General features: G+C 44.3%; 1 non-coding gene across 1 annotated transcript; it reads right to left on the minus strand.

Annotated features, from left to right (window-relative positions):
- Positions 1-7,105: 7,105 nt before the first annotated feature.
- TRNAG-UCC (transfer RNA glycine (anticodon UCC)) lies at positions 7,106-7,176 on the minus strand. Its single transcript has one exon. It is a non-coding gene; the product is annotated as a tRNA-Gly (tRNA).
- Between the last annotated feature and the right edge of the window lie 3,691 nt (positions 7,177-10,867).

Raw genomic sequence — 10,867 nt, forward strand, 5'->3', positions numbered from 1 at the left:
CAATGCTACGTGTGGTAAGGCTTTTTTTTTGAACCATCACTTAATAAAATACAGAAGGCATTTGTGCCAAGCCTTGCACTGAACGAACAAAGCCGTGAGAGGGAAGCTCTGGCTTCTGAGGCTTCCCACGATCCACGGCCACTTGCCCGCTGTTCTCATCCCCAGAGAAGAGGTGAGGAGAGAGTGTCATCACTCACCCTTTTCAGAGATGAGGCTGTGAGCACAGAGAGGCCGTCACTAGGTCCAGGGTTAGCGCCGCCATAGAAGAAGGACTGTCCACCTCTGGACATGGTGGGCCAGGCATGAGCCCACCTAATCAGCAGGCCTAAATACCATATTTCATTAATCCCAAGACACACATTCTTCTGTCTCTGAAATCAGGATGCGTCTTACAATTGACAGCATGCCATTGTTTATTAGGCAGCTTTTTTTTCTTTCTTTCTTTGTTGTTAGTTGTTAGCTGCCACCAAGTCAGCGACCCCACGTTCAACGGAACGAAACCTTGCCCGGTTCTGCACCATTTCACAATCATTGATGTGCTCCAATCCCTTGTTGAGGCCACTATGTATTTTGACTGCCCTCCAATGTAGAAGTTTCATCTTCCACCGCCATATGGATCTGTTGTGATCCGTAGGGTTTTCATTGGCTAATTTTTGGATGTAGATTGCCAGTCCTTTCTTCCTAGTCTGCCTTAATTTGGAAACTCCACTGAAACCTGTCCACCCCAGGGTGACCCTGCTGGTATTTGAAATACCACTGGCATAGCTTTCAGCGTCACAGTAACATGCAAGCCACCACAGTATGACAAACTGACAGGCAGGTGATGGTCTTTCTTTCTTAGTAGTGTATAATGTGTGCCTTAAAATTTATGAGTCTTAGATTTAATTAAAAGTAATATATTAGGGAGAACCTAAAGGTTGCCATCTGTAACATTTTGCAGAACCGTTGAAATATCTACCTGCAAGGAGAGTTAGAATTTGAATCCCTGAGTCACAGGCCAGGGAAAAGACAAGTCTGTTTCAGAGTCCGGCAGATATTTATGAGCTTCAGGTTTCTGCTGCTGTGCTCAGACCACAGTGGTAATAAATGCAATATATGCTTCCTTTTACATGGGGACTTCTTGGAGGTCCCTGCTTTCAGTGTGTACCTTTCTTTATCAAAAGGAGCTGTATCATAGCCTTGTGTGCAGACCCTCCAAGAAATGAGAAGGGATCTATTGTGGATTAGAGGTCAGAAATGTACTTGTAACTCTGTGGCTTACTATTGGCACAGTTGTGACGGGGTTTGGGTTTCTCTCAGCGTCCACTCCCTCCCTCCCCCCAGGCACGAGGTCTTAGCCGCTGGTTCCCTGTGGTCCGTTAAACCCTACCTGTGTTGTGTGCCACCCTGAAGGACCTAAGCACTCTTTAATGTTAGGAGCTATTGCAGAATCCCTGGCTTGGCTGCTAATGCACTTGGCTGCTAGTGGAAAAGTTGACAATTTGAGTCCACCCAGAGGCACCTTGGAAAAAAGCCCTGATGGTCTACTTCTGAAAAATCAGCCATTGAAAACCCTATGGAGTGGGGTTCTACTCTGACACACATGGGGTCATCATGAGTTGGAATCAACTTGACAGCACCTAGTCAACATGTGGGTTAATGTATGAGCACTTCAAGTAGTATTTTCAACATCATAGTAATCTAGAAAACCTAAAGCCATAGGTGAATATGTCAGAATGAGACAGGGATATGGGAGAGGTATTTTTAAGAGGCATTTCATTATCTGGCAAATCATATCTATGGTCAACTACCAACACCACTTATACTTAAGGCTCATCCTTTGCTTCCCTGGCATGCCAGATCAGCAGCTAGAGCTTGAACATCGGGACTGATTTACAGGTCTATAACTTGGGGAAAGAAGGGACTGGATCACTGAAGACAGCTTGCCAGTTGCCCCAAATGGGAGTAGACATCTCCACTTCTATTACCCATAAAAGAATAATCATTTTCAACTAAGGCCAAAAATCAGAAACGTAAAGCAAAACAAAAGCCCTTCCTCCAAAACCTCCCAGCTGCCCTCATTTTTAAGAAAGCGTAGTAGTGATAAGACTTGCCGATGGGAAATGCTAGGGTGAAGATGTATCACTAACTTTTGAAATTCAAAATATGGCCTTAGGGAGACCATTTTTAGGTGAAATATAAAAAGAAGTTCATTGAGCCTAGAGAGGGCCTAACTACCTCTTTGAATCTGTCTTTTCTCAGTGCACAGGATAGACTTCTGCACTGGGGTCAAGCAGAGTGAACAACGAAGGAGTGGATTCCAGTGTGTCAGATTTCATCATGTGGCACAATACGGTGTAGATACAACCCAGTCAGTAACTCTCAGATTCAAAGAAGATTTAAGGCTTAATATCGCCAAGGAACAAAGGAGGAGAATACCCACACTGCACCAAAGACCATTTCTAGAGTCCGCCTAGTTCCCATTTAGTGCAGAGGTAGCAAATGCTGGAGTCTTCAGAAGGGGCACTAGTGACCCACCACCTGGAAGGCATCCCCGTCCCTCCAAATCAAATAATTTTATTGACAATTTCTATAGCTTCCAACACCACCAAGGAAGGGGCTGGGGAATTATCACCTCACTTCCCCCTCATATAGCAATGGGAGGTGCCCAGGGAATCTTAACCTCCCCCTTCCGCTTCACTTAGCATTTAAATATCATGTGGGCAAGGGGTACCTTATCTTGGGGGATTGGGATTCCTGCAGAAGAATTCCAAAGAATCCTGCCATACGGAGTTTCTTATGTTGTTCATGGCTGTGTTTGGCATCCTGTTGGCACTTCAGGGTACAGTGAAATTTACTGTCATTCTTGTGACATGACTCATCCGTCCACGTTAATGAACTGATAGCTGTTCCTTGCCATCTCTTTTCTTATTTTTAAGCTGATTCTTAATAATGTGAATCCCACTTTTGAGGGTGGGAGGGGCACGCTGGATTTTCTTCTTGAACTCCACAGTGGGGGTGGGGGCTCAGGACACAGAGAGAATGGAATGATGGTGATGCCAGATAACTGTGAAATAATTACTGCATTGCTCGCAACTCTATAGTACTCGTCCGTGTAGTGAGAGCCCCTGTGCGGTGCCACACTTGATTGGCAACCTCACCAATTAGCACCGCCGCCTCGGGTCTGTGAATTGCATGTGAAAATGGAATTGGTCCAGAAGTGCTCATGCAAATTGTGCAACACGAATGTGGCCTCCGCGTCAAGCCCTCTCATGCGTTCTGACATACTCATGTCTTTCCAGATTTCTCTGATCGGCAGCCCCCACCCCAACCCCTTGACAGTTACCAGAGCTCAGAAGCCAGAGGAAATCGCTCCTGTTGCCATGAGTGTTGTGCCTGTGGTGAGGTTTACGAGCTAGGTCCTAGGGCTGGGTATTTGCCTCAGACAATCAGATTTTCACTTGAATCTGTGAGAAAACAGACTAGGAAGGGAATGTATGCAGACACCTGTGTTAATGCCACCAGACCTATCCCTTGGTCCCATGGTGCTTGAGTATCTATTTCACTTAGTGAAAACGTTTTAGCATTTTTGTATTCATGTATATTTCACGTTTAAAAAAAAATCTGCTTTGATGGGGGGAAAAAAAAAAACACCCTGAAAAGCAAAAGTGTTATAGATCAAATTTGAACATTGCCATTATTTTATGTATCTTTGTGAATACAGAAACAATAAGTTTATGAACCAGTCTTTGTTGTTCCCCAATTGGGAGAAATTCTTAACCTTTCCTAGGGAAGAAAATATTTTGTTCTGTGTGAGCTCTGTTTACAACTGTCGGGTTGTTTTTTGTTGGCAGTTTGGGGGGCGTGAGTGGGAAGGAGGAGGTCCCCCCTGCACTTCAGGGCCTGAGCAGCCACAAATCTTTCCTACACTCTGCTCGCCAGTGATGTAGGCCCAGGGATAGTGTGTGCACAAGGGAGACCCCCGAGAGGGGCTGTCTTCTGAGGTCAGCAAGTCAAAGCTGGGTTGAGTTTGCAGACTTTGAAATTGGCCGCTGACAATGTATCTGATCAGTTTAAGACCCTCCCTCCCTTTCCCCCTGCCTTTCCACGGTCCCAAACCTTGGGATCAGTCACGTGAAAACTACTCAACATTCCAAAGCTAGTTGTATTTGGACTGAGAGAAAAATAAGCAATTTTAGCCTAATTGCTCCTTCGTTCCTTGCACCCAGAAATGTGCAGACCATGGAAAGCATAGCTTTGTGGCTGCTCGGGCCCTGAAGTGCTGGGGGTACCTCCCCCTTCCCACCCAGGCCCCCCAAACTGCCAACAAAAAACAACCCCAACAGTTGTAAACAGAGCTCACACAGAACAAAATATTTTCTTCGTTAGAAAAGGTTAAGAATTTCTCCCAATTGGGAAACAACAAAGACTGGTCTATAAACTTATTGTTTCTGAATTCACAAAAGCACAGATAAGACTATCTCAAGCCAAGCCTCGTCCTGCTTTTGGGACTGGGATGGAAGTACACTGCTAGCCAGGATCTGTTCTTGGCCGTTTCTCAGCTGGATTATTCTTTGTCTGCAGCGTCTTGCTCTCAATTTCAGTCATTTCCATTTTTGCATTTTGTTCTCTTCTCCTTGCTGTCTTTCTTTGACGTTACCTAGCAGATAAACTGTTCTCCAGTTGTTCTTGACCTGAGCCCAGTTCTCTCAGATTCTAGACCCTCCTCCTGGTATTCAGTGTCCTTAGGAGTCCCTGGGTGGTGCAAATGGTTAAGCGCTTGGCTACTAGCTAGAAGGTTCGCTATTCGAACCCACTCAGAAGCACCTCGGAAGACAAGCCTAGCAATCTGCTTCCAAAAGGTCACAGCCTTTTGAGTACCCTATGGAGCAGTTCTACTGTGTGCACACGGGGTCGCCATGAGTCGTAGTTGACTTGACAGCAACAAACAACAACCATCTTCGTTATTAGTTCCTGGACAATTTAAAGGGATGCATATGCTATAATAGAGACTCTATGAGTAGATGGACGCTTAATGTACAGCAGGCCAGTGTGACTGTGAGGTTCTGTTTGCCCATCCCCTCTTCAAAAGCCTGCCACCTCTATATGTGCTTTCCTAAACCGTGGTGGTGTAGTGGTTAAGTGCTACGGCTTCTAACTAAAAGGTTGGCAGTTCGAATCCACCAGGCGCTCCTTGGAAAACCTATGGGGCAGTTCTACTCTGTCCTGTAGGGTCGCTATGAGTCAGAATCAACTCAACGGCAACAGATTATTGTTCTTTATAGGCACCAGTAACAAAATCTTGCATGCAAGAAATAAATGTCATACAAAGTTTTAAAAAGTTCTTCCTCAAAAAATTCATTCCCTGGCTAAAGGGATACGGACATTTGAAGGAAAAGTTCCTGTCCATAAGGAGGGAAAGCCACCCTGTGCTCTGTACCTCCCTCTGTCTCCCCTTCAAATACCCACGTTATATCTCCTTTCTCGGGGGAACACATAGTGTGAATTTGGTAGGGAGTTTTAAGGGTTTAAATAGATTATTTTTTCCCACCCACTAATTCCTTCAGATTGTCTAGAATCTTGACAAGTAGTCCGTTCTACTTCTACAGAAATGATATTTAAGTTTTTTTCTTTTCCCGTGCACATTTTGAAGGCAGGACCTCCCTCCATCTCAGGCCTGCTTTCCCCAGAACACAGGCTAAAAGCGCTGAGGGTGGCATGGGCTCAGGTGGTTCAGAGTATAGAAACACTAAGAAGCTACTGGTGTTGCCCTTTGGCTCTGAAGACCCCAGGGTAAAAATGGGGAACCACTGGCCCAGAATACCTTCAGATGAACTGGCAACAAGAGAGCTAGCCTAACCCAGGACCGCGGATGCCAGCTATCCCCTCCCGCCCCTGCTTTCCCTGGGAGGAAAGCAATTGGTCTGTCTTATACTTGTCTAATAAAAGAAAACATAATCATCCTTTGACACATTACTTTTGGTGGATGCACAGAAAGAATATCCTATATTAAAAAGGGACAGAAGAGAGGAAGGGGGGAGGTGAAAGGAAAACAAATTGGCTGCCTGCGGAGGTCCAGTGTCAAACGTCAGAGGAATCTTGTTCCTTCAGACACTGTGGGAAAGACCATGGCAACGAGGGGCCCGCAGAGCGGGAGAGACAGATGGGGAGATTTGTGGCCCCTCCCTTAGGTTGGAAGACAGAACAAATAGGTGAAGCAATCCATTTTCCAGAGCCTGGTGGTAATTTCAGAGTGTTGTAGACCAGAATATCTGCTTTTCCTCAATGAGGAGTAGGAAGATTTTAAAAGGGAAGATTTTTCATTTGTTCAAAGAAAACACCCAGCCTCCTAGTTGCTGACATAAAGCCTGTTTTTATATCAGTTGGAACCACCAATATATTCTCCACTTCCATCATAAATTTTTAGCGGCCTGACTAGTTTTGTAGTTAGTAACTATTTTCTTAGAAATTATTTTTATCTCTAGTTTAGATTTAAAAGATTTATGGAATAAATGCAACATTAACTATCTTGTTGGAATATATTACAGCATTTCATTTACACAAACACATTTCAGTGAAAAGCCAAAGGTTTTCTGACTTATAATTTTTACCCAACAAAGAACTTAAACCTACTAACTAAGCCTAGGAAATGTTTAGTTGTCATATTTGTTACGGATCTTAACAGTTGCTTCTGAGTCTTTTCCGACTCATGGCAACCCCACGTGTGTGCCATAGGGTTTTCAATGACTGGTTTTTCAGAAGTAGATCTCCAGGCCTTTCTTCCAAGGCACCTGTGGACTCCAACGTCCAACCTCTCTGTTAGCAGCTGAGTGCATTAACCATTTACACCACCTGGGGACTCCTAGAATTAGGATAAGAACAGTTTATGAATTCTTCTTGTCACTGTTGTTGTTAGCTGCCATTGAGTTGGCCCCTGACTCATGGAAACTCCATGCACAACAAGATTGAACCATTGTCATCCCTAGGGTTTTCATTGGCTTATTTTCTGAAGCAGATCACCAGGCTTTTCTTCACAGTCCATTTTAGTCTGGAAGCTCCACTGAAACCTGTTCAGCATCAGAGCAACACATAGGCCTCTACTGACAGGTGGTGGCTGCACATGAGATGCATTGGCCAGGAATTGAACCTGGGTCTCCAGCATGGAAGGCAAGAATTCTACCACTGAACCACCAATGGCCCTTCCTACTTATCATTAAAACCCTTTAATTGGGCCATCGATAACTTTCATTATTGTTAGGCCTTCTTGAAAAATGTTAAATGAAACACTTAGCAGTAAGTACAAGGGTGGAAAAGCAAGCTAAGGAAGCATAAAAATTATGACTTCTTTTAGAAGTCATTTGGTCAGATTTCCTTTTATTGTTTGACATCTTCTCTTCATCCCCAGCATATATTGATTGGGCTTGGAAAATATTCAAGGTGTAATATTCTACACCCCATTAAAAGCCAGGCAGTATGTTTAAAATACTGTATGCTAACTTCACATTTAAATAAATTCTTTCTTTTCTTTTTTTTTTTAAGTAGGGAGAACAGGAAAGACTGAATTATTTACACCCAATAATTAAGCAGGGATCAGTATCTGCCAGATTCATGGTAGCCTCCTGGGCTGGGCAGAGTGAAACTAACAGACACCAAAAATGAGTGGGAGGATTTGGGAATGCAAGGACCACAGAGTGATCCCAGATATTTGCATATGTCAGTGAGGTGCTAGAATTCTTATTCTCGTCTAAATACACCTTGCAGTTAAATTGAACTCTTTACTCTTGGGTTCCCACAGTCAGTAACCACATCTGGGGCAGTGTCCCTCGGCCTCCTGACTGGAGTACCACAGTGGCCACCTTTTAACCCTTCCCCCTACTTTTTTCCTCCTGATTCAGCCCCATTCTAATCTCTGCTTTACCTGACACCAGCTTAATCTTCTTAAAATAATGCTTTTATTGTTTTATTCCCTTTAAGAGCCTAGCATGGCTCCTGTTGCTTAAGACCATTGTCTCTGCCTACACTTGGACCTGTGCGTGGTCAGACCTGCCCCACAGCTCTCCTCCTCCACACCCCAGCATACACTTTGGCTCCTGGCAGACGCCGCCCTCCTTGTGGGCAGCTGCTCCTTCTCTACCCGCTCAAATCCAAATCTACACTTGTGTCAGGAATCCTAGTCAAGTCTGCCTGATCCATGAAGGTCTTCCCCAGACAGAACCAGAGAATCTTCGGGCTGGTAGGAGTTCCCCGGGTAGCACAAACGGTTAACACGCTCAGCTGCTAACTGTAAGTTTGGAGGTTGGAGCCCACCCAGAGGCACCTCAGTAGAAAGGCCTGGCTGTCTACTTCCAAAAAAGCAGCCACTGAAAACCCTATAGAACACAGTTCTATTCTGACACACATGGGGTCACCATGAGTTGGTGTTCTGGATTGAATTGTGTCCTCCCAAAATGTCAACTTGGCTAGGCCATGATTCCCAGTATTGTGTGATTTTTCCACCATTTTATGACCTGATGTGATTATCCTATGTGTTGTAAGTCCTAACCTCTATGATGTTAATGGAATCCTGGTGGCACAGTGGTTAAGAGGTGGGCTGCTAACAAAAAGGTCAGCAGTTTGAATCCACCAGCCAGCCACTCCTTGGAAACCCTATGGGGCAGTTGTACTCAGAATCCACTTGAAGGCAATGGGTATGATGTTAGTAAGCCAGGATTAGAGGCAGTTAAATTAATGAGGCAGGACTCAATCTACAGGATTAAGTTGTATCTTGAGTCAGTCTCTTTTGAGATATAAAAGAAAGAAACGAGCAGAGAGGAGAGGGACTTCATACCACCAAGAAAGAAGTGCCAGGAGCAGAGCACATCCTTTGGACCCAGGGTTCCTGCGCTGAGAAGCTCCTAGTCTGGGGCAAGATTGATGGCAAGGAGCTTCCCCCAGAACCGACAGAGAGAGAAAGCCTTCCCTGCGAGTTGGCACCCTAAATTTGGACTTCTGGCCTCCTAGACTGTGCGAGAATAAATTTGTTTGTTAAAACCATCCACTTGTGTTATTTCTGTTATAGTAGCACTAAATGACTAAGATAGTCAATATCAAATCAACAGTGACTGGTGTTGTAGGAGCCTTAGAGATCACCTAGGCTGGCTTCCTCATTTTATAAAGGAGGATACTGAAGCTCAGAGAAGTTCAGTGGACTTGCCCCAAGATCAAACAATCCCTAGAACCCAAGCACCCCTCCCCTGCTATTCGACCCTCTTTCTACAGTGCCATGGTGCACATCTGACCCTAAACCAGAGCACAAACCACACAGTCAAGCTTTTAGATCAAAGTAAACCTAGTCTCTCTACTTAGATTTTAGTAACCCTACTGGACAGAGGCCAAGCCTAAACTTTTCTTAATTCTCACCACAACAGTGCCACTGTGCTGGGTGTGGTGGAGGGAGGCACTGGGTGACTCCTTGAGCAACAAAAGTTTTGTGAAAAGCAGGCTGCATATCTGAATTGATAGAAAATGTTAATGGCAAAATATACATTCCATACATGAAATTCTTGTGCTCCGATTTCGGGTTGAGGCTTTGTGGTATGTGCTTGTTTTATGAGTGTGTTGTGTGTTTGTTTTATGTATTTTGTCCATAAATTCAAGTTCCTTACTCCATGTAAAATCCAAAGCATAGTTGTATATACAACCCATTACTGTGGATTTTTGTATTCTATTAAGCAAGTCAGTTGATGGCTTACTTGGTGTGTTTGTTTGTTTGTTTTAGCTGCTCCTAAGCATTCTCTAAGAAAAATCAACCCTAAGGTCTGGAAACTGAAAGTAAAAAATGTGATTGAGTGTTGTGCAATGCTGTACACCTTCCAGTGAAGAGCATATGGCTCTAGTTCTTGAACCAGATCCCTGAACTCATATTGGGTTAGCAGCCTGGGCAATATATTTTACTGACCTAGTCACCCTTTCTTATCTGAGCCCCTTAGCAGAAAATGAATGACAGTAAACCTCTCTAGGTTCCTACCCAGGGTGTGTCTGCATCTCTGACTGCAGGATATATTTAGACTCTGTCCCCAGGAAACCTCTGGGAGGTTCTGAGAATGACTAGGACCTTGCTGTTGTTAGGTGCCATCAAGTCGATTCCAACTCATAGAAATCCCATGTGACAGAGCACAACTGCCCCATGGGGTTTTCTTGGCTGTAATCTTTACAGAAGCTGATCACCAAATCTTTCTCTGAAGAGCCGCTGGTTGGGTTTGAACCACCAACTTTCGGTTAGCAACTGACAGCCCCAGACATTTCCCCGGTGACAGTGCCTGGGCTCTGTGGCTACAAGGATGGTCCCTCCACATTGTCAGACTTCTCTCAGCTCCGTCTGTATCTTCTGCATGGACATTTACTCCCTGAGGGGTTATGTTTACTTACTAGTGGGGATTCAGTGACCTTTTCTTTCCTTGGAAACTCTCTACGACTGCATCAAAGACGGAGTGAAAGATTTGCCTTATTGGCCTTTTGTACATTGCTCCTAAATATGAATTAAGAGGTAGTGTTCGCTGAGCCTTATATAGAAATAATCTTCAGTAAAAATCGAGCCCTGAGAACCTAAGGTAAACAAAGAAGGCAGCCTCACTGCCTTTTCTGAGGGTTGCATAATGGGGACCTGAGACATATTTAAAGTTCAGTTTGGAGGTTTGTTGTCCCCCCCACCTGACCGCTCCTCAGCAAGTTTCCAGCCATTTATGTTTAATCTCAGCTTCCATAAAAAATTTGGTTGATTTGGGAAGGATTTAATAATTGCTGATTGAGAAATTGTCTATTCTTAAGATGGGAAGGAGGATAGATGGAAGAAGAAACACAAGGGAGAAAGTAATTAGTTGGACCAAGGTAAAAGAAACAAACAAGTATA

Source organism: Trichechus manatus, unplaced genomic scaffold (assembly GCF_000243295.1).
Source record: "Trichechus manatus latirostris isolate Lorelei unplaced genomic scaffold, TriManLat1.0 scaffold00139, whole genome shotgun sequence".
NCBI lineage: Eukaryota > Metazoa > Chordata > Mammalia > Sirenia > Trichechidae > Trichechus > Trichechus manatus.